This window comes from Nothoprocta perdicaria, unplaced genomic scaffold, assembly GCF_003342845.1.
Source record: "Nothoprocta perdicaria isolate Ctin4 unplaced genomic scaffold, notPer1 scaffold_135, whole genome shotgun sequence".
NCBI lineage: Eukaryota > Metazoa > Chordata > Aves > Tinamiformes > Tinamidae > Nothoprocta > Nothoprocta perdicaria.
Window position 1 is genome coordinate 63,957 of NW_020454483.1, and position 25,565 is coordinate 89,521.

The 25,565-nt window shown below is 46.3% G+C and overlaps 1 long non-coding RNA gene across 1 annotated transcript in view; it reads left to right on the top strand.

Moving 5' to 3' along the window:
• Positions 1–25,565, top strand: part of LOC112942849 — a 90,374-nt gene that overhangs the window by 61,681 nt on the left and 3,128 nt on the right. The window lies entirely within an intron of this gene.

A 25,565-nucleotide genomic window follows, 5' to 3' on the forward strand; every position in this document is an offset into this window, starting at 1 on the left:
AGATGCTACAGTGCCCTGTGACCAGGAGGACTGGAGATAGGCGTGAAGGGAAGCCCTATGGTTGGAACATAGATCTAGTATTCAGGAGTCTGAGGTTGAAGATCCTTAGGTCCTATCCTAAATCATAGCCTGTCCTGTAGAGCCTGCCCTTTTTGAACGTGTTTACATGTGCAGTCTCTTCATCTCTTCATGGAGTCCCAAGGAATTTTTGAGGATGTCATTCCAAGATCTGCACTCTTCCTGGCTAAGGTGCTCCAAGCAGCAGRTGTTTCCTTCAGGCACCCTGGTGCTTGTGCCAGGGCAATGAGAAGACCTGTGCGGTGGGAAGGACTAGACTGGGACTTGCGGGTAGCTGCTGAAGCTGGTGTCAACTGTCCAAGGGCTTGTGAGCGTGGACATGGTGGCAGGACACCAGTGAGCTCTACAGTAAGTAATGTGCCTTGCTCCTCTGGCCTGATAAGGGTGAGTTTTGATCTGTATCTAGGCCAGATTTATCTAAGAGTTCATTTAACAGCATATTCACATATGGCTCCTTCCCTCTTACTGCCTTAATATTCTATTCTAGGTTTTGCATTGTGAAGAACTAGGCTCAGGTCATTGATTTACATATTGCACCTGCCTTTCTTCCCTAGTTGTGTAGGAAGACGAGGTCTGAACCTCTCAGGAGCACTCAGCCTGTATAGTTTATTGCCCRCTTAAACTTGGAGACCACACTGCGTGCCTGAGTCCATCTGAAGAACCACAGCTGGCAGTAAGGATACAGCCACAGGGAGGATTTTGCTGGAAACGTATTTGCTGGAAGCATTAAGACTTTAGGTAGAGTTTACTCAGGATGTGACTTGCAAAGAATATGATTCCAGTAGTGATAAAGGGCTTTCTGAGCACTTTTAATTGTACAACACTATRAAGAATATTACTCTTCTGACATTGTTCAGTTTGCAATATAAAAATCTTGAGGTTTTTATTGTTTATTAATGTTCTCCCTTTGAAATACAGATATACTGTACGTTTTAGTGACCAGTTGGAGTGCCCTGTGCGGGAGCTGATRGGCTGCTCTTTCCCTGCTGCAAGGGGCAGTGCCAGGGGCCGGGSCTCGCTGGGCACCGGCACCTTGGTCCCCACGGCCGCCAGGAGCCACAAAGACCCTGGGGCCACCCTGGGCTCCTGCTGCAGGGGAGGCCCTTGCAGGCACAGAGGCTCTGGCACCGCAGGCGGGTAAGGGCAATGCGTCGTCCACAGGAAAGGACCCGAGCACGGTCAGAAACCAGGGGGTTTGGGCCCTTCTGATGGCTGGAAGTGGGCCGTGTAGGGCTGGGGAAGTGAGCGTGCTGCCTGCGTGCCTGCTGAGCGCGGTGCTGCAAGCGCCCACGCGGCGCGGGCTAGAGCGACGGCCGGGGTGCCGGAGCTGCTGCTCGGCGCCCGCCAGGGCACACAGGGTGGTGGGGCGGGACAGGCGGGCGGCCGCYGTGGGGCACGTGCGGACGGTGCCCTCGTACGTGGGAGGGAGGCGCCTCTTGGCCTCCAGCTTGCGGCCCTCGCTGTTGTGTAGCTTCATGTGGATCTCATTCCATGGCAGTTCCTCCTCGCAGTGATTTGCAAGGCTGATTTCTAGTGCTGTTAATTTAGTCTTTCGTTTGTTTGAGCCTGYACTCAGATGCTCTCTCAGAGATTTAATGCAAAAACTGCTTCGTAAGGAATTTTTTGATGAAACAGAACTCAAGTGCATCAACGACTTGAGGTTCAGGGTGACAGTATTTCAGGGAGAACTCTCTTTAGTTGAATTTTGCTGTTCAAATAGTGGGGTCGCTAATGTTTTTCCTTTTTTGAGCCGCTTTTCCTCGAGACCCTTAGCTTCATACTTTACTTGGAAGTATCTCATTTTTGGAGATTAGCAGAATGGCTTTTAAAAGAGTCTCAGAGGTTCACTGCAAAACTTTCATTAAAAGTACGTAATTTGTAATTTTTCGAGTATGATCCTATGACTTATTAATACAGAATATATTCAGAATATAGAATATTAACACAGAAGAGATATTTACCAAATATTTAACATGTATTGCAAAATTAACTGTCAGGGTCTCTTAGGTATATTCAAGCTGTATATTTTATTAAAAGCAGAAATGAAAATAGTTTTGCAAGGCATAAAGAACAGACTGTCCTGTTTAGGTAACTATCAGGTGTTTTTAAAGATCACATTTGCTTTTGACTATTTACAAGTATATTTCTAATCTGTTCAGAAATTTTAGAAATTAAAGGCCCTAACAGGGAGGAGCCAAGAAGTGATTAAATTATGGTATTTTTTCATACCTCTTGCCAAAACCAAGCCATTGCACCTGAGCTTTCAAGCAAGAAAGTAAGAAGGGGAACAGAGTCTTTCTGTGTGGGAGGAAGCAGGGAGTAGAGAGGACGAATTATTATGTGATCAGAAGGATAAAAGAGGATGTAAGAGGAAGGAGGAAATTGGCATGCAGAATAACCAAGAGGATACAAGGAATAGGATGTAGTGAATCTGTGTCTGCTACGTAGGAATGGGACTCTTGGTATGTAGGCAGAGCAGTTCAAGAAGGTAGAAGAGACAAAGGGAACTAGCAAGGTGCGGGAAAATGAAGTTGGGATTTGCAACTTGTTCTGCTTTGTTCAGCTCTACAGCAATGACAGCTTTTTTAATATCAAACCGTAGGGAAAAAAAAGAACTAAAGACAAAAGTTTGTATTTGTAAATAAACAGAACCTCATGGGAATATATATATATTTGTATTTCCTGTTCAGTTTCTTTTTTGTATAAATAGAAAGCCTCCTATAAACCTAAATTAAGAGGAGGGTAAGTCTGAGGAGTAGTAATKGAGGGTAGCAAGCATTCCAGACATGTTGAAACTTGCTCAGAATTATCCCACACTCAGGYGTTAGGAGCCCACAAAATTCAGAGCCGATGATAAACATATAACTTAACATCCAACATGAGGGCACTTGGATGACCCTAACTCTGCCTCATGCTAACAAACTTTCACAGTCTTTCTAAAGGTGCTTGCTAGTTCGGTCTGATCTTAGACCRCAAACACTAAATGATTACGTTAGATCTGTGTTATTACCACAGAGTATCATTGTAAGGCAGAGTTCTGTTTATGTGGGTACCCTGCTTTTGCCTCTGCCTAATTTATTAGTGTAAATTAGGAGTATAAATCACTCAAAACTCCAAATCAAATAGAATAAGATAACCCCAGCTTTTCTACAAACTGTAATTAATCTCCAGCCTATTACCACAAAACTTAGTTTAGGGAAATTCCTAGTTAAAATGAGGAATGTTAAACATTTGCGTCAATAGAAACAGTATGTGCAGTGGCATTCGAAGTAGCAATATTTCTGATTTAAACCATGCACCGAATACTTGCTGAGGTTAGAAAACTTCTTTTCTTTTACAATTAAGTGTTTTATGAGAGAATGAAGTTCCTGACTGGTGATCACTTCCAGAGACAGAATGGTCTGCTGGTTCATTCCAGAGTTTACTAGCAGTTCATTGTGATGAGTATTAATGGAATATCTCATTAATTCCTTAAATATCACTAAATTGATCAGAGAAAAATTAGCTGCTTCGTATTCTCCAGCTCTGTTAAAACATCTAGTAAATATGGAATGTGAGTAAAGAGCAGCATCTGCGTCGAGGAACATCAAGGTCTTAACCTTAGCTGTTAGCCTTTCTATTACTTAACCTTTCTATTACTGCGCTTAGCATGTTGAGGATCCAAATGTAGATGGAAGATTTACATCCAGATACTTGTTTTGAAGGGGTTATCTACCCACCATTTGAATACAGTAACACTACTACTACTGCTGTCTCATGAGAAGCAGGAAAGTTCATTCAAATGTGAGCTATCAAGTAAAGTTGYTTGTTTTACTACATGTATTTTATAAGTTAGAGTTCTGTATTTGTAAGCTTTTTGTCATCTTAAGTTCCGTGACTAAACAGCAGAACAGACTCTGGTTATGGTCATAAAACTACAATTCCTTGTTTGTCCCAAGCTGATGCCTCAGCGAGGTTTCCCTGAAGCTTTTGCTACACASAAAGGGTAGCATTAACTTTAATAGAAAGTCTGTAGTTTGCCAGATAATAATTTTACATCAGAATTATATGTGCAACATGGTCTATTTGACGATATATGTAAAACTGAGTTGGAAATTCTACTGATCAGTCTGACCAAATTAGTTGGTTCTCTTCCCRGCTGAATTTAGTGAATCTGTAGTAAATTTGGCCTATAAGAAGAAATAAATAAGAGGAAAAATAGTAAAATAAAATAAAATGTTGTCCCAGCTGTCATTTGTCAGTCATGACAAATGGCACCTGAAATACTGGATATGTGGCTATCTTTGTTAAATGCAGTAGCATTTGAAAATATTTTTAGGAACTGCTGTCTTATGTCAGGTCTGCAGAGCACTTCAGCAACTTTGAATCTACTTTAAATCTGTGGTTTAAAGTAAATGCATGTAAATATATTTGACAAGGGCTTTAGAGAATTCCTAAAGATGAGCATTCTCATTAAAATCGAATTCTGTGGTATGCAAAGGAGCCAAAACATTATCTGGTATCTGCATTTTTTTCCCATCTGTATTTCCTTATATATGGTTTAAATTCATATTAAACATCTGTTACAGAATTAAAAAAATAAAAAAATGTTAACAGACTTATCATGAGAGAGCAATATTTTTTTGCAGGTTGATTACAAGGATGCAAATTAAAATTTTGGAATTTGGGGGCATTAAGCATTTTTATGAATTTAAAACCTTTTTTTGTCAAAAAAGCGTTATCTCTAGTGCACAATTAAACTTTAATGAAAGGACTTTCACCTGTTTATTACCTTATTAATATAAAACACTCATCTATTTCTTCATCTTTACTCAAACAAGAGCAAAATGAATGAGAAACAATTTGGAAAATGTAGTGAATTACTGTCCCCTCTTCAGCCTAAAAGTTTTTCTATAAACTTGGAGCCAGAATATCACTCAGGTACAGAGAAATAGTTGTGTGTGGTCAGACAAGAATAACTGGCACTGTTGCCTTCAGTAGGAATGGTCAAGGGCAAAGGAGACATTCAGGGCAAACTATTAAACACAGAAAACCTAGAAACATAGAAATTGTCCTATGACATTTGACTAAGTAATCCTGTAAGTCTTCGTACTTGAATGCTGTAGCATTTTCTGAATATTATGATGCAATAAACTTAAATGGTTGTGGTCATTTGGAAGTGCAGAACAACAGCTGMAAGTAGTAGGCAGATAATCAAAGGAAGGCCATGGAGCAAAGGTGGATAATTATGGCATGGAAAGCATAATGTAACCCTCTTTCAAAATTTTGCACCAATTAATATTCCTTACAGAGTATCCAAACTGTTGCTTTCTGATAACCTTCATCATTTATCAGACAAATGATAAGATACATTCATATACAGAAGTTCAAGAACCACTTAGAAATACTATCTGTAGGTGTAAGAAAAGTAAGACTGTTCTCCAACAGGACTGCCACTGCAGAGCAGCACTGTCAGGACAGCAAATCACTGGATAATTCAGTAAATTAAGTGAAATTAACCTCTAAATGAGATGTGTTTTCAGTTATATACATCAAGGAACAGCAAACAGGTAGAAAAAGAGAGACACATGCAGAGCGTCAGAGGTGTGCTGCTAGGATTAGATACTTTTTATATCAGTGTGATGTTTTTCATGTTCTGTTTTATAACGTAGCAATAACACTGTTTGCCCTACAGTACCTCTGGAAATGAGTGTGTATCATATGTTTAATAATCCTGCGTTGTCAGAAGTATTAAAAGCTGCATAATGTATGCACATATAAAGACTGCCTTAATGAAAGTATTTTAAATAGCATTGTTCAGAATTCAGGTAGCGAGGATCTGTGGATCCTGCAAGTAGAACTGAGTGTGCAGATAGAGCTAGGACTGGCTTTGGTGTGAGGGAGGACAGGAGGGTGACATGTGAAGGAGCGGGATGAAGGAGCCGTGATGGAGCCGATGCTGAGGCTGCTGTTCCCTCGGAGCTGCGGCCCGAGGCAGCGCTGAGGAGCCGCCTGGCCTGCGGTGCGGCCGCCCGCTCGGGCCCCGCACYCCGTCCCRCCCGTGCTGCGGGACACRTCGCCCTGGGGAGACCCCGGAGCTKCCGCCCCATCCCCAGAGACCGAGGAGCCGCYGGCGGGAGCGTGGGGCCCYGGCCATGGAGCGCGGCGGCCACGGCGGCCTTGCAGGCTCGGCGCGGGCCCCGGCACCGCTGGAGGGGCCTGGGCCCTGCTGGGGCTCGTCAGCGCTCACCCCTGCTCGCACCCCGGCAGGCTCGGAGAAACAGCCCCAATTAGGCGGCAGGGCAGCCCCGGATTAACAGGGCTCCGAGCCAGCCTTGATCCTCTTGCTCCCGCTTTGGACAAGCTGCCAGGTGTAAGATGAGCCCGGCAGAAAYGACTGCCTGGCCGTGTTTACGAGAGCAGCTCGCTCTTAACTCTTTACAGCATGAGGCAGAGAGCAAGGTGAGCTCCGTCTGCAGCGGGCAGGTAGGAGTTTCACTAATCCCACAGTTGTGGGGATAAAATCTGTCGTGTAAGCGGGAAAGAGAGAAGCCGAGGAACTTACAAGTCTGGAATATAAAAAGTAGAGTTCTAGCTTTTATGGGCTAACACCAGAAAGTGTCCAGGTCTATGTGTGTTGACTGCACGGAGTTGCTGGGTAGTTTTGCATGTGGTCAGTTGCGATGCTAATGCAATGGGAAGCTCTCTTGGTCYCTGTATCCGGAGAGAGGGACAGTAGCGCTGAGTCCCTGCGCGGAGCAGACTTGCTGCTTGTCGGGAGGGTGTGATGAAGGACCTGCACGCAGTGTGGCTGTGTGAGGGTTCCCCTGCTGAAGAACTGAGCGGTAGCAAATGCACTGGTCAGTTCKGGGAGAACTGCTTCCCATTATTCCAGTGAAGTGTGTTTCTGGATAACAGAAAGAGAAGGGAAGCTAGAGGAGGCTCTTTTTAGGTGGTGAAGTACAGGCACAGCTGTGGTGGTTGCTAGGGTTGGTTCTGCAAAGGAAATTCATTTCTCACACTATTAGAATGTTTAGCAAACCATTAAAAAAAAAGGAAAAAAAAAAAAGAAGAAAAAAGGAAAAGCAAAACAGCTCATATATGTTAAGTTTTTGGAATTTGATAAAGTTCCTCCACAGGAATGGCTGTTAAGGAAGCTACATAGGCAGTGGGGAARAGGGGAATCTTTGTCAAGGGGTAAAAACTGGTTAAATGACAGATTATAATGTAAAAAAAAATAACCAACCTCCTCTGTGGCTAAAAGGTGACAGTGGGCTGCTCCGCTGCTCCATGCTAGGGCAGTTTAGATTTGCTGAATGTGCTGGTGGATCGGCAAGGGAGGCTAAGCAGAGAGATGGCAGCATCTGCAAAAGGCACGAAATCCTGCTTGCTCGAGACCAAAACACCCCACGTGGGGAACCCCAAAGGGGACTGTCAGAGCCACAGCAACGGACAACACAATGTCAAAGGGAATCCAATAGTCATACGTGAAAGCCAGCAAGCACTGAAAGAAGTAATTTGAACTATCTGTGCACTCTGCTGGGTTCTAAATGAATTGAAAATGCCAGGGAAAGAAGATCGAGTCTTTGTGGACAACTCGATAAAACCTATAATCTTTGTTCAGGTTTTGGCAGCCTTTCCCGTCTCCTTAAAAATCCTCCAAACAAAACAACCCCCTCACCACAAAACAAGCAGCAGCTACAGCAAGATCCTATCTGCATCATATTAATCTACATAAGGAACAGATGACAGCATATAAATCAGTGCTGTCTCTTTCGCTGATTACTGTGATGGAGAAAAAAAAATGAACAAAATGAGACAACCAAACAATCTGTTTTCAAATAAATATGTTGCTCTTTCCAAAATACAATACATGAAGATACAGTGAAACTGAGGGGATGCCCATTTTAAGTATGTGAAATGCTCTGTAGTTTTTTCATTGAGTAGTTGTTCAAATGGAAGTCACTGCAAGGGGGATCCAAGCCTGTAGGTGCCTTCACTCAGCAGGGCTATTTAGATGTGTAAAACCGATCTGCAATATCAGTGCCCGTGGCATCCACTATTGCACGGTGCTGAGCAGTTCACACAGATCCGTCTTCTGACTTGGAAATCCAGGGAGAGGAGGTGTCGGTGAAAGCCTCAGCCGAGCAGCACTTCTGCCCTGCTGTTCCTCTCCGGGGCAAGATGTGCCCCGTCTGCTCTGGTGTTGAAACAGCTCAGGGGTTCTTGGGGGTAGTCCCTTGTTCTGTGCTTATGGCTTAATTATTACTTAGATCAGCGAACTTATACAGAATTAKACTTGAACTTAGCCAAACTGCTCTTCTTCAGCATCTGCCAGGTGCTTTCTGCATCTCTCTACCTAGAGTTTAACCTACCTAGAGTGAGAGCAATGGGAAAAAGCACATATAAACAACATTACTGTGCAGGAAGCATTTACCATCAACAAGGGTGATCTTTACATATTTGCAAGTAGAATATCTGAGAGGAGAGTAAAGATAAGGCAAAATGAACACCCTTTTACAACCTTATTTAAGACATGATTTTAAATAGATTTCAGGGAGATGACTGTACTACACAGTTGCTCCAAACAGTTGCGCTTTTCAAATAAATTTGAAAAGAATGAAAGTATGAAATTCAGGAAACATGCGTTCATTAAACTCATCRTGATTCAGTCTTTCCTTATAACTTTTCATGCATAGATTTTGGCCAGCAGGAGAGACAGTTTTGACATTCTCTTTTATTAAATTAAAATTTTGAGTTTAGTTCATGTGTAACATGCTCACCTGTATCACACTTATATCTGAATATGTTGTTCCACATAAAGCAAAGGTCCATTTTAATCGTATTGATTCTGCTGTCTCATCTTCTGCCAGATTTCTATATCACAATTACAGCAAAAAGAACCTCAGAAACCCCTTAAATAAATAAGTTGAAACCTTGTAATTGTTACTGTTAACTCCAAGGCAAGTCCATGCACCATTTACATCTTTGTCTTCTCTTTCTGGAAGTTTTGTCTTGCCCTAGGTCCTTTCACAAACTTAAAAACTGCCATTATATCTCCTCTAAATTGCCTGTTTTCAAGATTAAAAGTGTTTCATCGTTCTTTTGTCATTAAGTATTCCTTTTAATCCCTCCATACTCACTGTCTTCTACATTTTACAGTATTTTAATATCCTCGTAAAACCTCTCTTCCCTGGACAGACAGGTTGCAAAGTTCTCACTGCGGTTTTGCCATTGCCACCTCCTTTGAACCCCCATGAAGGCAGGCAGAACTCCRTTTTCTCTTGAACTGCTGCCATGCTCTAAGGTTCTCCTTATCTATTGATTCTGAGCAGTGATTTGGTTCTTCGACTTCCTTATTCTCGTATGAAGGTGCGGTAGAACCTAGAGGTAAAAATGACCTATTGCACTTGCTGAGCCAGGGAAAGATTAGTCTGTACTTGTGCTTGATGGAAGCTAGTTTTGCAGAAGTAAGCCATTATCCTAAAAGAATGTTTCATTGTGAGAAAGAATTCCTTGTTATACAAACAGAAATTCCTGTTCTGATTTCCATCTCCTTGTTCCTACATAGGACTCTGCGAGGAGAAACTCTGCTCTTTAGCTCTAGAGAAAATGCCCACCAGATACTTGTGGCTGTTCTTGCAGTCCCCCACACACAGCTCAGCTAAGCAAGTACTTAACGTATTTACCTCTCGGAACTCTCTTCCCCTGTCTCCGTTGGCAGCTGCCTAGAGCTGCTGCTCTTGTCATTCCCTGAAATCACTCGAGACTGTCAGGGTTGTTCCTGGTGGACCAGGATGGAATGTCCCAGTGCGTGTTCATTTGACTGGTGCAGCTCCTTTTAGGCTGGTTGGGCTACCCACGAGAAGCTGGGTGGCGGCTGCTCTCAGTAGCCACGGCAAGCAAGAAGATATTCTGATGTAGGTCACTCATCTGCAGGTATCTCGGTGGATCTAATTGATATAAACAAGTGTGTAGCACAAACTGGTTTTGTCTATGCTACTCACAGTGCAGATGTGCTTTGCAGCCTATGACCTATCCTTCAGTGGTGTCTTTTCCATGGTTTTTATGGATCAAATCCATCTGTTGCTTAGCATTCCTTCTAAAAAGCAAAAGTCATTTATTTTTCTATCCAAAATAAAAGCATATAAAACATTTGTATCCATCTTTCCTGATCCTCCTTTTCTATGAACACAACAGTTATCCAGTTTTTAATGTCAGTCTTTTTTTTTTTTTTTTTTTTTTTCCCAGAAGTTTCTCAGGATATTCTTCAACAAACATTTTTAAAAGTCCACATAACCTTTAGCTGTAGTTACAACCCTGTAACACTGGGTTTGTGAAGCCCAGCGTTCAGTGAAAGAGGGTCCTGGCTGGTGCATTGGGTTCCCACTGCATCAGCCCACGGGCTGGTGACCCCAGGGCTCCGGCTGCCCTGTCCGGCACGCGCTGGTCTCGCTCACCGGCTGTCCTGGACTGTCTAACGCTCCCCTTTTCCCCCGGTGCCTCTTCAGAGGCTTCAGATGGCTGCCAGCCGTGCAGCCATCGGCTCTGCCCTGCTTGGATAAAGGGCACGTCAATGCACGTGGCTTATGCCCGGCTTAAGCTCCAAACGGGTTTTGGAGGACTGAGAGAGGCTCTGCAAAAAGCTGGATTTCATACGCTCTGTGCATATGCTCACTTAAAAAATTACTAGTCACTGTCACCTCAAAATATTGCTGATCTTGATTAATCACCTCAGACTTCTACTGACCTTGATTAATCTATTGTAAAATAACTGATGGTATTTTTCGTTCCATGCTTCCTGTGACAATCTTTATTCCAAGTGTTTCAAAGCCCATTTCAAACCATGATGGCAGACTGGTTTAGAGTAACAGGAGAGTCCTCTGTCCTGTATTAACAGCTCCTTTCACTAACCTACAGCGGCCCTGAGCAAAGGCAGCATTTCTCCATATTTACCCTGTTCTTTGTCACCTCAAGTAGCACCATTCCCTAGAGCGGATACAAGGGAGGAGGCCAATGTACATTCCGTGCCAATTGGGATAAATTCTGCTTGTGGTGCTGAAGTAGAGAGGTGGGTCAGGAGGCTCATGTGCATGAAACAGCTGGGTTTGCACAGGCAGGTTCTTTGCTTGAGATCTCCTTAGCTGGTTTATTTTGGAGGGAAAGAGTGCTCTGTGAACAAAATGCTCTCTTCGATAAAGAAGGTAAAATGTCCAGATATGTTGTGGATTTTACTCTTACACCTACTATGATGGTATTTGACGTTCTTACTCTTACGAATCAGGAGAAGATTMTCATCTTTAGGTTAGACCACGAATCCATTCATTTTTGAAGAGTCTAATCCCACCTGGAGGAACTTGGAGTGTGAGAATTCCAGGATTTATATTCACAAACACAAACAATCGTGTTAAGTTCCTAGGTGAATAAATGTCTAGTACTGCTTGATACGTTGTAGTCCTTCCATTTTTTTTCTTTTCTTCCAAATGGATGTTGGCTTTAATTTCTTAAGAAAATAAAGGAATGCAAAATACTGTCTCTTTTCTTTGCCAAAAATKAAATATATTTGGCCGGTGGAAAAAAAATGGAGACATAATGAGATGAAGAATGAACAGCATTTATTTTAGTGTTATTTTACCCCACTGATAGTCTGTGAATTTTAGTAAGCCGTGAATGCTGCATAGAGCTCATAAAAAACAGGTTTTTTCTGGAGAAAAAAATGAGGAGGAGAGAAGCAATGTGTTTAATGGGATAATGTAGCTCACTGTGCATGTGGGGAGGAACTGAAAGGGGTGCCTGCCGGCTATTTAAAAATGGAACTTGTCACTACGAGGTCACTAGCTGAAGTAGTGACACATGGAAAATAATTTTAAAACTTTGAAATCTGTAAGGGTTGATACAGAGGTAGGTGTGCCTTAGAACCCCATCCTCATCTGTGATACGGGACTTCTTACTGCTTTTGCTTGCTGATACTCCTCACTGAGTAATGAAAATACTGGCKGACTGATTTGCAGAGTGTTAAGGGTGAAGCAAGCGGAATGGCACTGTTGGGGTGCCTGGGGGAATATCGTGTTTCCAAATTCTCATACCAAGGATCTCGRGACGCTCTCTTGCAGGTAGATTGTGCAAAGCAACCTCTGATTTGGATTGCACTGATTTGTAAGATCTAGGGACCCACAGAATTGGTTAAATTAGAGCTGGTTTGCAACTAGGGAAGGCTAACAATTAGCTAATTAAGATTAACATAAAATTATTATGGTAGTTCATTTTCCAAATAGCTATGCTGTATGTCGTACCCTGTATTTTCAAGTGTCTATACTCTGTATAGAAGTACATTTCTTTATAATTAAGGGGGTGGTGGGTTACAACCTTAATTAAGGTTGGTGACTTACAACTTTACATAGAACTTTATCTAATGCTCCCCTACTGTAATATAATAGTTTATTTACAAATAAACCTTTTAAACCAAATAAATAAATATCTCGGTATATTTTATTAGTGGAATAATTTTCTCCTGAAAGTAAAAATATAGAGAGAATTTACATTCAGATAACGATCACTTTTAGCTATGTTTTGTCAGACTTACCTAGATAAAGTATAATCAGTATGGCTTTTGGGCTTCCCAAATACAGTATAAAATACCGGATGTCCTCATTAGGAGTTGCCTTTATTACTTGTCCTTCTTCACATAYCTACTTGGATCCCCCGAAGGAGAGAGGAAGCAAAAACAATTATTAAAAACCACATTGCCGCTGGCTGGCATCATTGCTGGATTTGGTYGGGTTTGCTTCTCTGTCTCTTGGAGTACTTGCACTTCTCAGCAAACTTCAAGGGCTGACTGTGTTAAGAAGCTCACGTATAGATCACAGAATCCCAGGATGGTTGAGGTTGGAAGGGACCTCTAGAGACCATCCAGTCCAGCCCCCTGCTCCAGCAGGGACACCCAGAGCACGGGGCACAGGGCGGCATCCAGGCAGGTTTGGAAGATCTCCAGAGAAGGAGACTCCACAGCCTCCCTGGGCAGCCTGGGCCAGGGCTCTGCCACCCTCACAGTAAAGAAGTTCTTCCTCATATGCAGATGGAATTGCCTGGGTTTCAGTTTATAACGCCAGAGAGTTTCGTTGCACCAAAGTGTCTCTATCTAAAGGCTGAGATTTTGCAGTGTGGCTAATGCTATTCATGCTGAACATGGTGTGGAACTGGACCTTAGTGAAACAATTGCTAAGTGCATTTGAATTCCTTGTGATAACASCCATGAAAATCCGAGCGAGAAGCTAGGAAGCCGGGAAGCGTTGGTGAGCACTGAATGACAGCAGATTATGCTGCCTTCCGACCTGTTACAGCCATTTTGGTGTTATGGAAAAGACTGGAAGTTTACCTTCGTCTTGTTGGTTATTCTGTAGGCAGCTTTCCTACCAGCATGGAAAATATATTTTAAAATCTGTAGGCCCCTATGGTAGCTTTCTTTCCTTCAGGGACAAAAAAAAAATAAATATTGAACTTACTCAGTTTTCTTGGGTCACTGTCCTAAGATGAAATTCTGGACCCAGGTAAGGCAAGGCAGGGAGTCATGTGGCAGGATTTTAGCTAGCAGATGCAGTGGAGACTGTATCTGAGCCTTTCTGATTTTTCAGAGGAAGCTGTGCCTTTCAGGTGTCATTGCGAGCTGGTAATCAAAGATGAGTAAGGCAAGATGCCTTCTCCAAAAATCTCCTCTCCTCAAGACCATCCTCAGGGGAGTGTCCTCAATGGTATGCTCACTGTGTAGCTATAATCAGTGCTATAAACTAGTATTCCCTGTCAGGTTTGCTTGTTAAAAAGACGGCCGTGTTTCAGAGGTTGTTTCAGAGCTAGAGCAGTGTGGGCTTGGGGGGCCCTTTTCCGACRTGCAGTGGTTGTTTGGGCTGCTGGGTTGAATGCCCTGCCGCCAGCCCGTGGCCCCCGCGTGGCTCCTGGGCCGCGGGGGTCTGGGGYACTTGCAAGACCTTCTTTGGGGCCGAGATGCTCCACCGTGCAGGTGAGATGTTCTGCTGAGGAATCAGGCAGTCCATGATCCTTGTGGTGGCTCATGCCACCTCGTCCTCCATAAACAGCAGCTGCGAGGTGCTTCTCCGTGCCGTGTTTCATCTTGTGCTGTGGCTCTCAGATTGCCTGCGTGCCCGGGGCTCGCGGACAGGGAGGCAGTGCCGGCGGGCGCTTGGGCTGCGAGAGGAAAGGCCTGTCCCGCCTTGTGGAGCCTGCCTGCCGAACCAGAGCCAGTGAGGAGGGCCCTGGCTGCACCACAGGCATGCCGTTTCCCCAGCAGGAAAGCAAAACTGCCGAGTGGTGCTTGCAGTGTGGAGGTAGCACGCAGGTTATTGCTTCACCCTTTGGAACTGCAGTGGACATTGCTGAGAGCACAGGCTGGGCTGTTCTACCTTTGTGGACAAAAGCGACCTGTAGCTGGGAAGCCAGTCCTCAATGGGACAGGAAGGAATCCAACACATGCAAGTAATACTTTATAAAGAATTATATTATATATATATATATATAGGGTACATTTAGACCCTTTTTTAGCCAAGTTCAAAATAATAGTTATAGTGTCTGAAAATAAGATACCAAATTCTGTTGTCCCAACTGTGCTTAGCTCAGCAGTAATTTGTATTTCATGTGCATTTCTGAAGTCTCCAAGCACCTTCTTTGTGTGTTGTATAATTACGTTTAGTACCYGATTTTGCAGTTACTTATAGCCTTAATGTATTTATTACTTGATTGTTGTTAATATGCTGGTGGCGCACAGAGCTTTGCTGTTGTGACCACCTTGAGCAGCCCTCGATGCGATTCTGCCTGCCTTGTGTGTGTGTTTCCCCCTCTGGTTTTATCTCGCAATTCCTTGTTGCCAGCAGTAGTCTCATGCCTTTCCTTTAGACAGTATTTTTAATTCTGTATAACAGATTCAGAAGGGCATCACGGTGTGTTTATATAGCAAGGCTAGTGCATACACTGAGGAATGGCACCCGGAGTGCCTTAAAAAGGTGACTGCTTTAAGGAGGCCGTGGATTACAGCTCCCTTCTCCCACATGGACACGTATGTTCTGCCCAAGCTGAGGCTGCTGCTGAAGGGAGAGCTCCCTCCCCTTGCCGGAGCACTCGAGCTTTTTGTGCCAGCCCCTGGGTTTATGTGGTTATTTCATGAGCCACATCAAGGACTGATCCCGCTGCAGACACTTGTTTGTTTCTTTGTTTCTTGCTTCTGGTTCCCCTCTTTGGGGCAGTTTCTTTCCGATGCAGCTGTAAGGCACGAGCACCGGCCCAAACAAGGGGGTGGATTGAGTGGCCAAAGCCATGAGGGAGGGCAGGAAGGGCCGCTCCTTCCCGGTGGATATCCTGATTTATCCGACAAATTAAATGTCCTGGGTTCCAACCAAACTCAAACCCGCTGAGAACTGGCAAATAGGGCCCAGTGTTGGAATAAATACAGGATTCTGCCAGAAAGATGATGCCCATCACCTTCCTGGCAGAATCCTATATTTATCAAAATACAGGTACAAAACACAAAATATCTGGCAAATCCTGTATTTATCGGGCTGCCTCAGCTGTCAAAGGCAGCYGCTTCTGGCTCGGGGTTCGTGCCTGCCGAGAGGCTTCAATGCAGGACCCGCGTGGGAAGCCGGCAGCCCCCCGGGGCAGGCGCTGGGCACGGCTGCGCTCGGCGGCGCAGGGTGCACGAGAGCTCGTGCAGCGTGAGCTGGCACCGCCGCAGGGCTTCGGGGAAGGTGAGCGCAATTATCCACACCTGGAGGTGGGCACCCCCCTCGTATTTGCCAACCAARATGCTGATAATGAGGAGAGCCGACCTGGCACATTCCGGGATTTGCATGTTGGATCTGAAAATGGCTGATCCCGCCTTCCTGGCCTGGTGAGCGAGATTTCCAGTTGGGACAGTCACTGAGCAGGGCTTAGGTTTTCAACCAAATGTACAATTAAACACCAAAGCCTTTGCCTCTGGGCCTGCCCTGGGAGTTACATTCCTACCTAAATMGGAATTCCGTCTGGAATTTAAGCCGTAGGTAGAAGAGTCACCCCATGCTCTTYCGAACCCCAGGCTGGAGTGACCCAGCTGAAACGGGTGATACCTCTGTCCAGGCTGCTTGACTTGCCAAGGACTTTCCCAGGCATCTTCGGAATGGTGAATCTGAGGTTGAGATTCATAGTTACCCAGATCTGACCTACGTGAAATCCTAAACGTAACGTTATGTAAAGGGTCGGCTGCGGGGTCTGAATGAGGTAGAAAGTTCTCATCTGTTGGCAAGAAACGGAGGGCAGCAGCTTGGACGTGAGCTACAGAGCGCTAGTGGTGGCGAAACAAAAGAACCATGGTGAATGGACAGTAAATTTATTTTATACTGTTGAATTGTGCTGATGATTTTGGCAAGGTAATTGCTCCTAAATAATGGGAAGCATTGTGTAAGTTTAATCATTTGGCAGTCTCACCTTGTTTGCTGTCAAATTTCACTCCTTTTTGTGATATTTCAGTTAATTATCAGGCAAAAACTGAGCTAGAGTTAAAGCTAAATACCCATCAGTAACAGAAAGGAGAAAGCTTTCTAGGAGCATTGTAATTAAGTACAAGCTAAATACTTTTAACTCTAGAATGTCAATGTAAATCTGTACATGTTAATGTATAGAAATGCACATCTAAATACTCTGAAGTTTGCCTTGGAGTGGTATAGCAAGTGGTATATCTGAGTATGATTTGTGTGTGTTAATTTTTATAGACTTTTTTCACAGACATGAGACTTTTTTTTTTCTTTTTTTCTTTTTATATTTTAAAGCCTCCTATTTTCACGCCAGGACACAGATAACGTGTCACAATGTATGCTCATCGTTTTAAGTACAGGGGAAAGCGCAGGCAACAGGAGAGGACAAGTAGCAAGGGCTGAAGGAGAGAGAGAGCTGCTCATTGCATACATGAGATATATGGGGAATACCACGAAGCAAGAGCAAGGATGTGACCAGAGCGCCGGCCAAAAACTGCTTTTATCAGCATTATTTAAAATAAATAAATAAATAAATAGCAATGAGTATTACAAAAAAAAAAAAAATAGAAACAATTACAATAGTGAGCCCTAATAGAAAAAGAACTTGATCTGTACCTGTGCAATTAGGGACATGTTTTGGACGTGCCCACGAAACCCCTTGGTTGTGAGACACTGAGTGTCTGTTCTTTGTCTGAAGAGTAATCAAAGGTACAGGTTCTATAAGCCTGCAATATTAGTTTTTCTTTCCCTCTGAAAGACTCAGCTGATTCGCTGTGTGACGGCTTTTCTAAAGGAAACCCTGCGACATAAGCAATTTTKGGGGTGCAGTGTTAGGTGTGAAATGGCATTTTGTTGCCTAACTCGCAGTGCTCGGGCAGGCAGTCGGGAGTTATGCCGACTGTCTTGGAGTGAGGCTATCGTAAGGATTCGCTTTGGAGCGATTCAGGCTCAGCATGCCCTAGTATTGCAAGTTCTCTCTTACGGCTTGCCTTTCCTTCATTTAAAGGCAAATTTCAGGCTATYGATAAGATGGATGAATTGAGGTTTAGCTTTGCTATTTCATAAATATCATCCCTTTGGTGATGATCCTTTTTGATGCAATAAATAGTCTATTAACTATGCTCACTTTTCTGTAGTGACAGCAGCGTTTGAAAGTTCTTGGGAAGYAGAAACCGTTTTGTGACTATAAATTAGATATTTGTGTGTAGGACTCAGGGAAAATGTGCTAGGAATGAAATGTGTAAAGAAGCAGATCGATTCTAAGCATTAATTTAAGAGAAAGAACTTTTTTAATGGAACTCCATGTAGATTCTGTAGATACTTAGACCTCTCTTGACTGTTGGTTGAGTTTATTTAAAGAGCTTTTCTAGTCACCTTTGAACCCAAATGATTTCTCCAGATGTACAGAAATGAACAATGTAAAAATCTTGCTGCTTCAGCAGAACAGGATCCAGCTGGCAGGGAACTGGATCTGCAAGTCATTGGTTACAGCTGTGTTTCGATTTATGTGATGGTAGAAAAAATAAATTACTGGATTAAATGGCTAGAAAGAGGACTCTTTGTTTAGCCCTTGTGTGGGGACTGAAAGTGTTTATGGTGCTGTTTTCTGCAGGGCCTTTGCAAAGGAAGCCGGACAAATCGACTTATTCAAAACTTCGCTGCAATGTTGCACATTCAGCTTTATTTCCCTACAGAAGAAACTGTATGTTTTTGTGCAGCGCTGTCAGCCAGCACCCGTTTTTAAGGTCCCTTGGCCTTTGAGAGTGACAGGAGCATTTCAGCAATGTCTTAAGGCGTTGCAGTTTATCACGGGAAGGCAGTTTCCTCCCATTGAAGGCTTTAAAATGCGTTTCTTGGCATGCTCACAAATAGATGTAGGAGCTCTCTCAAACTCCTAACTTCTTAATAGGTTTAATATTTCAGCTGTGTGTACCGCTTACCTTTTGCTCTGCATAATGATGTCGATGTAACTGTAAATCTGGCTCACCACAATGTACGGAGTAAGCACAATGCGATCAGAAACCGCRGCCAATGTTTGTCTTATCGTATATCTTATTGCAGCGCTCTAATGATGTAGGTGAATAATTTCTTCAAGACAGCGATTATGCATGATTACATGATAGCCTCATTCTGCAAAGATTTGCCCGCTCAGTTTTGCATTTAGCAGTTCCCCCTTTCACAGTCCCAGTGACTCTGCTAAGGCTGTTCTGCGCGCACAGCTCGTCGTAGCTCTGGGAGCCGTTCTCATAAGAATCATGTTCGTCTCGGGGGGCTTTAAGCTCTTCATAAGGGCAGGGTCCTCCGAGCGGCTCTGCGCTGTCGTTTTTGCTGCCGGGGGCTCGAGCTGAAGGAGTTTGGGTGCYGATGGCTGCGGTGACACCCCCTGCRCTGCAGGCACCGGGCGTTTTGCCMCTGGCTTCTCCAGGACGGGGTTTTAACGCTCTTACTTGCACGGAGGACCCCCAGACCCACAAGCGGCCGCTSTGCAGCGGTGCAGCTGCCCGTGAGGTGAGAGGCRGCCCAACGTGCACGAAGGATTCGCATTCGGAGCGAGAGTCGTTCTCGGGGCTTCTTGCACATGCCGTGAGGAGACAAATAGCGGCTACAGCTTTCAGTCACGATGGACTGTGGGCATATTGTGCATTTTTTAAAGCTTTAGCTGGCTTTCAGCGTAATAGTTTACAAAGCCAGGAGCTTTTCAGCACTTATATCTGTTTATTCAGCAATATTTCCCAGCAATTATTTTAGGCTGACCATTTAGTTTCATTTTACAGTCATAAAGCAGTCAGTAGCTAGAGCCTGGTATCAGTTACCTTCTATTTATTAAAACATTCTGAAGSAGAGTATAAGGCTGGAGAATTATGGTTGTCATTATATCGTAATTGTTGTTCTATCAAGATCTAATTACTTTCCTAAATACGTTTTGCACAAATCACTTTCAAAGGGCTGCCTTTACAAAATCCCCCAAAACGCTGACCTAGGAGAGTTACCCACCAGAACAAGAGTTTCTGTTCCCCGTCAAAAATGAAATCAAACAAGTTGGCCAAGCTCCATCGTAAACCACCCTCAGAAATACCGGAGAGATGCTTAAAATATTTTAAAAGGACTATTTCCCCTCTGCCCTTTTYCTGTCGCCGTCCCCGAGCAGCGTTATTGCATTAAGGAGCACGCGACAGAGAGCCGTGGTGATGCAGAATAAATGCCCGCAACGTAGCCGAGGCAGACAGAGGTGTGATTGATCTGTCTGGAATTGGCAGACTCTTTCGCTGTGTCAGGCTGTTTCTTTGATCAATGAAGGTATAGCCTCTGACCCTTGAGAAAATCAATGAGATTGACTGAAAGGAGAAGGAGAACTATGGGAACGCAGGATAGCTTTAACCTTCACTGTCTAGAAAATGTAAAATACTCCTCTTTTGCAGGCGTGCAACCTGCCTCTTGGTATTTTATTGTTGAAAAGGTTTTACTTTCCCCCGGCCTGTTTTTGAAACAAAGCCCTAGAAATGATGTCTAGGTGATGCCTGAATGTTTGCCTCCAATCTTCCTCTCCAGATCATTAGCATTGCTAGCAAAAAGGGAATTATTTTTGTTCTGGAATGGAACAGTGATGTTATATTGCTGTGCACAGTCACAGAACTCCTGTTATTTCTCTTTATTAATTACGGACCAGATCCTTATCCAGCACATTTGTATCCAAGAATGGATGCTGAGTAGAACAGTTCATTTCAGCAGAGCTGTGTGAGAAAAGCTCCTTGAATTGCCCCGTTTACAGCATTACAAATCACTGCTGATGGCAACAACAGGCTGGAGCTTCAGCGTGGAAAGGTGCCTTCAGGGAACATATTTTAACCATCTTCTCTGAAACGTTGAGTTTTGATCTATTTATATACCTGGGTARTTATTAAGGAGATAGTAAAATATGCCAAATTAGAAAATTCAGGAGAGGTTTCGCATTCACACTGCTCTCAGAAGGAGCAGACTACGAAAGCGAACCCGACTGTGTGAGTCAAAACGTGCTTGAGCACCGCTGGGATTGCTCCGGGTACCACGACCCGTTTGCCGATGCTGTAGGAAGCAGCAGCACAAAGGGACTGGTGAGACTGGTGACTGAAGACTAAGAAGGGCTCGTGCGCAGAGAAGCTCATCCATTAACTGTTTCTTGCTTTGGAGGCTCAAGTACGCTTAGGTCAGAAGGAATAAATACAAGCCATTAGTTTTCCCAAAGAATTATTTTTCTTTAATTGAAAATGTCAGTGAAATCAAAGTGTGTTGAATAGTATTCATATATTTTCCAAGTAATTCAGACTGCAATAGTTTGTGCTGTCACATGCCTCTGTTTTAATTAACAGCCAGTAAATTGACAAGTCAGCAAAGAGACAGTATAGTGGCATTCACCAGGTATAAGGAAACTTGCATGGGGAGAGAAGGATATTGCTCTTCCTGTGATTTTTTTTCCCTTCCATTTGTCTGAATTCCTTTCTTTAACAGTTGTGTGCCATGTACTTTTAAATGCTTTGTCATCAGGGGGGAATTTTAGCAGAGATACAGAGAGAATTGTTGCTTAAAATAAGGTAAAGCTGGGGTACAGCTTTGTAAATGGCAAATGACCGGTGTGGATCTTTGCCATGGGTTTGGGATTGGATGGAGCCAGGATGTGTCTGCAGTTGCAGTGCCCTCCCTGTCCGTCAGAGCGGAGCGGAGGCGTCTCGAGCGGCCCCGCAAAGCCACGTCACGTACATAGGCACGGGTCCCTCTGAAAGTCTTGGTGTTTTAACCCGTTTAAAGGGCACGTCTGAGGCAGCCAGACTTCCTCCCTCGTTGGGTGCCTGTCCCACAYGCGCCGCTGTGGGGGAACGTGGCTCCTCGAGGAGTGCGAGGGACGGGCAAGGCAGGGGTGGGAGTGCTGGGCCCGGCACGGCGCTTGCTCCCACGGCAGTGGGTGGCACCGCGCTTCTCCCTTCGGCTTCTGCTCCGGGAGCGCCTCATTATTGCTGTCCTGGTTCTCCCGGCCTTGCTTTTGTTGCGTGCCTTTCACAGAAGCTCTGCGTTACCTTTGCCAACTGCCCCGTCCTGGGGGCGAGAGGCGCCGCCGGCGGGTGCCGAGCCCGCACGGGCCCTGCCTGCCGGGGCACACGCGGCCTCCCCGCCCAGCGCCCGGCCCGCAGCAGCGGCCCCAGAGCCTCCGAGCTCGGCCCTTTGCCGGCGCTGCTGGCGGGGACGGGGCTTGGGCCAGGCCGGCGGCTCTGCGCCACGCCGGGCCTGTCCCCTTGTGGGCGATGCCCAGAGCAAGGGGGGCCTGGCCCCAGCCACGTCCCCATGCACATCCYCGTCCCCATCCCGTGGGTCTCGCTTCTGGGGGACAGCAGGATGACTCGCTCCGGCCTCTCCTCAGCGCCAGCCAAGCCTCTCCCAGAAAAGATGGGAAGCGGAGCTCAGGTTTTCGCCGTGCGCCGGAGGTCGGTTGCTGCCAGGCTGGTTCCTCCCTGAGGGGAAAGCCTGTTAGAAAGCAGCTCTGCGGCAGCCGAACCATTGGCTAGACCGAGCCCTGCGTGAAAGCAGGGTGTCTCTCACGCCGCAGCTCATGCAGACGGCTGCGTCGCCGCATGCAGCGATCGCTGCGCGGTAGCAACGTGTGGCGGCCAGTGCTGCCCGCCTCGCGCCTCGGAGGGCAGGGGCAGCCAGACACCTGCTCCTTGCGGCCTCCTTCTCCTGGGCAGCCCCGGGAAGGGTGCAAGACATCCTGCCGCAGGGGGCACGGCCAGGGCCGCGGTCCCGTCCCCGCGGCCGGGGCTCGTGCGGCGCCCTGGGTCCCATGGGCGGCGAGGGAGGCGCTGCCTGCAGGCCGGGGGGCCTCCCGCCGCTCTAGGGTGAGGCTCCAGCAGTAGGATCCATGAGATTTCAGGGACCGGCTTGCTGGATAGCTGCTAGCTCCCTAGCGAGCGCTGCAATCCGCGCTCTCCCCCGGAGRCGCCGAGGGGCGGCCGCTGAAACGCCCCTGCGAGCGGCTTCGTGATCTGCCTGGATCGAGGAAATAGAAATGTTGCATTGGTGAAATTCAGTGTGCGTCCTGCAAGTCATAATCACAGGCAAGGCTGGAAAATGGCTCCGCGCGTGTTTGAGCTGCTGGTTCTTTTCCGCCTTCCTTGCATATGGATGCTCTGTGCTGCGGGTGCAGAATGTAAATGACTGGGCAGCTCCGTGAATTTCAGGCATTGGTACAAAAACGTCCTTGCAGCTTTTCACACTTCCCCTCAAATTGAGAATGGATTTTCCTGGCTGCTGATTAACCAGAAAGGAGTTGCTCCTTACTAGGTTGAGGGGAGAAGAGTTCTCTAATACCGGGTTAGGGAGAAGAGTGAGCGGCTTCAGCCTAATTCAACTAGTCTCCCATTTGTAATCTCCAAGGAAACAGCTGAGTTGAATGTTAATTAAACAGCAGTCTTTGATCCACCCAGCCACTCCTGGGGGCATAATAACAACACATAAGCGCTCACACAGCAGCTACATAATAGGTGCGTTTAAAGGGGTGCATCAAACCTGGTCTTACTGACGCTGAGCACGTTTCTCGCTGACCTGCTCCTGTGGTGGTTAAGCAGGGGAAGGGAAGGCAGGGGAGCAGGGCAGAGCCTAAGTTTCCATAGGTGGGAAGCACAGGGGTCTGCTCTGAGGCTGCGTAAGGGTTAATGATTAGGAGAGTGGAATCAGGAAAGACCTTAAGCCCAGATCTATGGCGGTGGTAATTGAGCTGATTGATTACGACATCTCGTTTGAGACGACTATTGATTTAATCCAGTCTGCAGCCCTGCTGGCCCCAAAGGTGCTCCGAGCGAGCGAGGGAGGCCCGGCCCTTGAACCTGGCTGCTCTTCCCTGCTCGCCCTCCATCCGTCCGTCCGGGTGCGCATCTCCCGAATGCGCAGCCATTCGTAATGCTCCCTCCGCTCGTGCCTTCATTTGAGCGCTCCTGAATGCAGCAGGCGAATGGTGCTTTTAGCCATGGAGGGCGCAGGTGCCTGCAGGGAAATGGAGATGGCTCCGGCTGAGGACGGCTGGTCTTTTCCCTAAAAATATATGGATAAAGGCGAGGCGGGGAGCCGGGGCTTGGCGGCTGCTATCTGCATGTGTCGCTTCGGGCCCGCCGCACCGTGCAGGCTGCTCCTGGGCGCAGCCGGGCTCGCAGCACGCAGGTCGCGCCGCGCGCGCGTTCAATTATTAAAATAGTAGAGGGTTTTTTTTCTGTCTGATAGCCATAGCGAGGTCACGACATTAATTTATCCAGGGTATTGTGGGTAACGGTACAGAGAGGAGAAAAAAGAAAAAGAAAGAAAAAAAACATAAAGGGGAGAGATGCTGGAGCAGCAAAACACGGATGGGTCTGAGCAAAAGGAGATTAAGAGGCGATGCCCAGTCTCATGTATGGGGAGCAGCAAGAAGCCGGCATCCGTCACAGGCTGTGGATGGCAATAAGCATTGTGAGGCGTGCTGGGCGTGTGTGAATTTTCCTCTGTTTCGATGTACCGCGGTGCTGCAGGCTAAGCCGATCGCTGCAGCCCCGCGTGTTTGCAGTTCCCCCAGCGTGGCTGCAGCCTGGCTTTTGTTGCCTCATGCTTGGCGCTCTGCTCTCCGTGCGTGGGCGTGTGTCTGTCTCCCTCTTCCCCTTCCTCCCAGACGCCAAACTTAACYGTTTCCTGATCCCCCCGCGTTTTGCCTGCCTGTTTCCCCGTGCCGCTTCCCTTCCCTCGGAGGCGACAGAGGACAAAGGAGCGCGGCAGGGGACGCACGCGGCAGCCAGYGCGCGCCGCGGTGCCGGCCTCGCGGCTGCCGCCTTGGTGCTTTCCCTGGTGCCCCACGGCGGGATGTGCATCCCCAGCCTGCCTGTATTCCATGTGCCTCCGCCTGCAGAGCCTCGCTATGCTGGCCCGGAGTGAGTGCCCTGGAGGTGGATACAGGCGTGCGGCTCCAACAGGCGCTGCAGGGTTTTGTGCCCGGCTGTATGTGTGTGTGTGTGCACGTGAGTGTTGCCATTGTTCTCTGGCACCGCTCTCTCTGACACAACCTGCTCCTGTTTCTTAATTATGAAATCTAAAACATCATCATCATCCTAAAAAGACCAGGTCCAATTGGAGACCGACTGAGGTCCAGAGATTTATGATTTCAGCACGGGGACCGGTGATTCAGCCCCTGGCGGTGTTTTGGCTCCGAGACAATTCCTGCTTATAGAGAGCGCAGTGAATGGGGGGGAAATAAAAAGAACAACGTTAATTTTGAGTAAGATGAATAGTACTCTTTCTTACTGTCCATTATTTTAAAAGAAATGAGTCCTCRTCGCCTTTGAGAGCTAGGGCGTCCTTCCCACCGGTATTTATTGAAGCAAAGGGAAGAGCGAGGCAGGCGTAGGATAAACTCGCAGGGCCGCTCCGGAATTGCTGGCATTATTTCTGTCGGCATCACGTGTGAGCCCGGGCTGCCCGCGATTCCTGAGGCAGAGGATCGAGGATGAAAGCCGGTGTGTCAGAGCCTGTTTCCACAACTGCATTCGGAGATCTGTCTTATTGATTAGGAAAAAAAGGGGGTGGGAATAGGAGCGTGAGGTGAGGGGAGGACCGACCGACTACTGGCTTATTGCAGCTCAAGACATTTTCTTCCGGAAAGATGTCAAACAACTGAGACACCGCCACAGAGGAAGTGGAAAGGTGGAAAAATAAGAAGAGGGGACCCTTTGGAAGAAATGAAGGCATTTCTTATGACAGCCTAGAGGCTTTTTAAAAAAAAAATCTTTTTTTTTTAATCCTTTTTTCTTTTTTTTTTCTTTTTTTTTTTTTTTTTTTTCTAACGTGGGACCCACGCGGTTGGCGTGACAGCGCCGCGCAGTGCTGCGGCCCCGCAGGTCTGGGATAGGGGATGGGATGGGACGGGACGGGACGGGATGAGGGGCCGGGCGGTGCCGGGAGGCGCCGGGCGCTGCCGGCGGGCGCCGCTCCAGCCGCCGGGGCCGG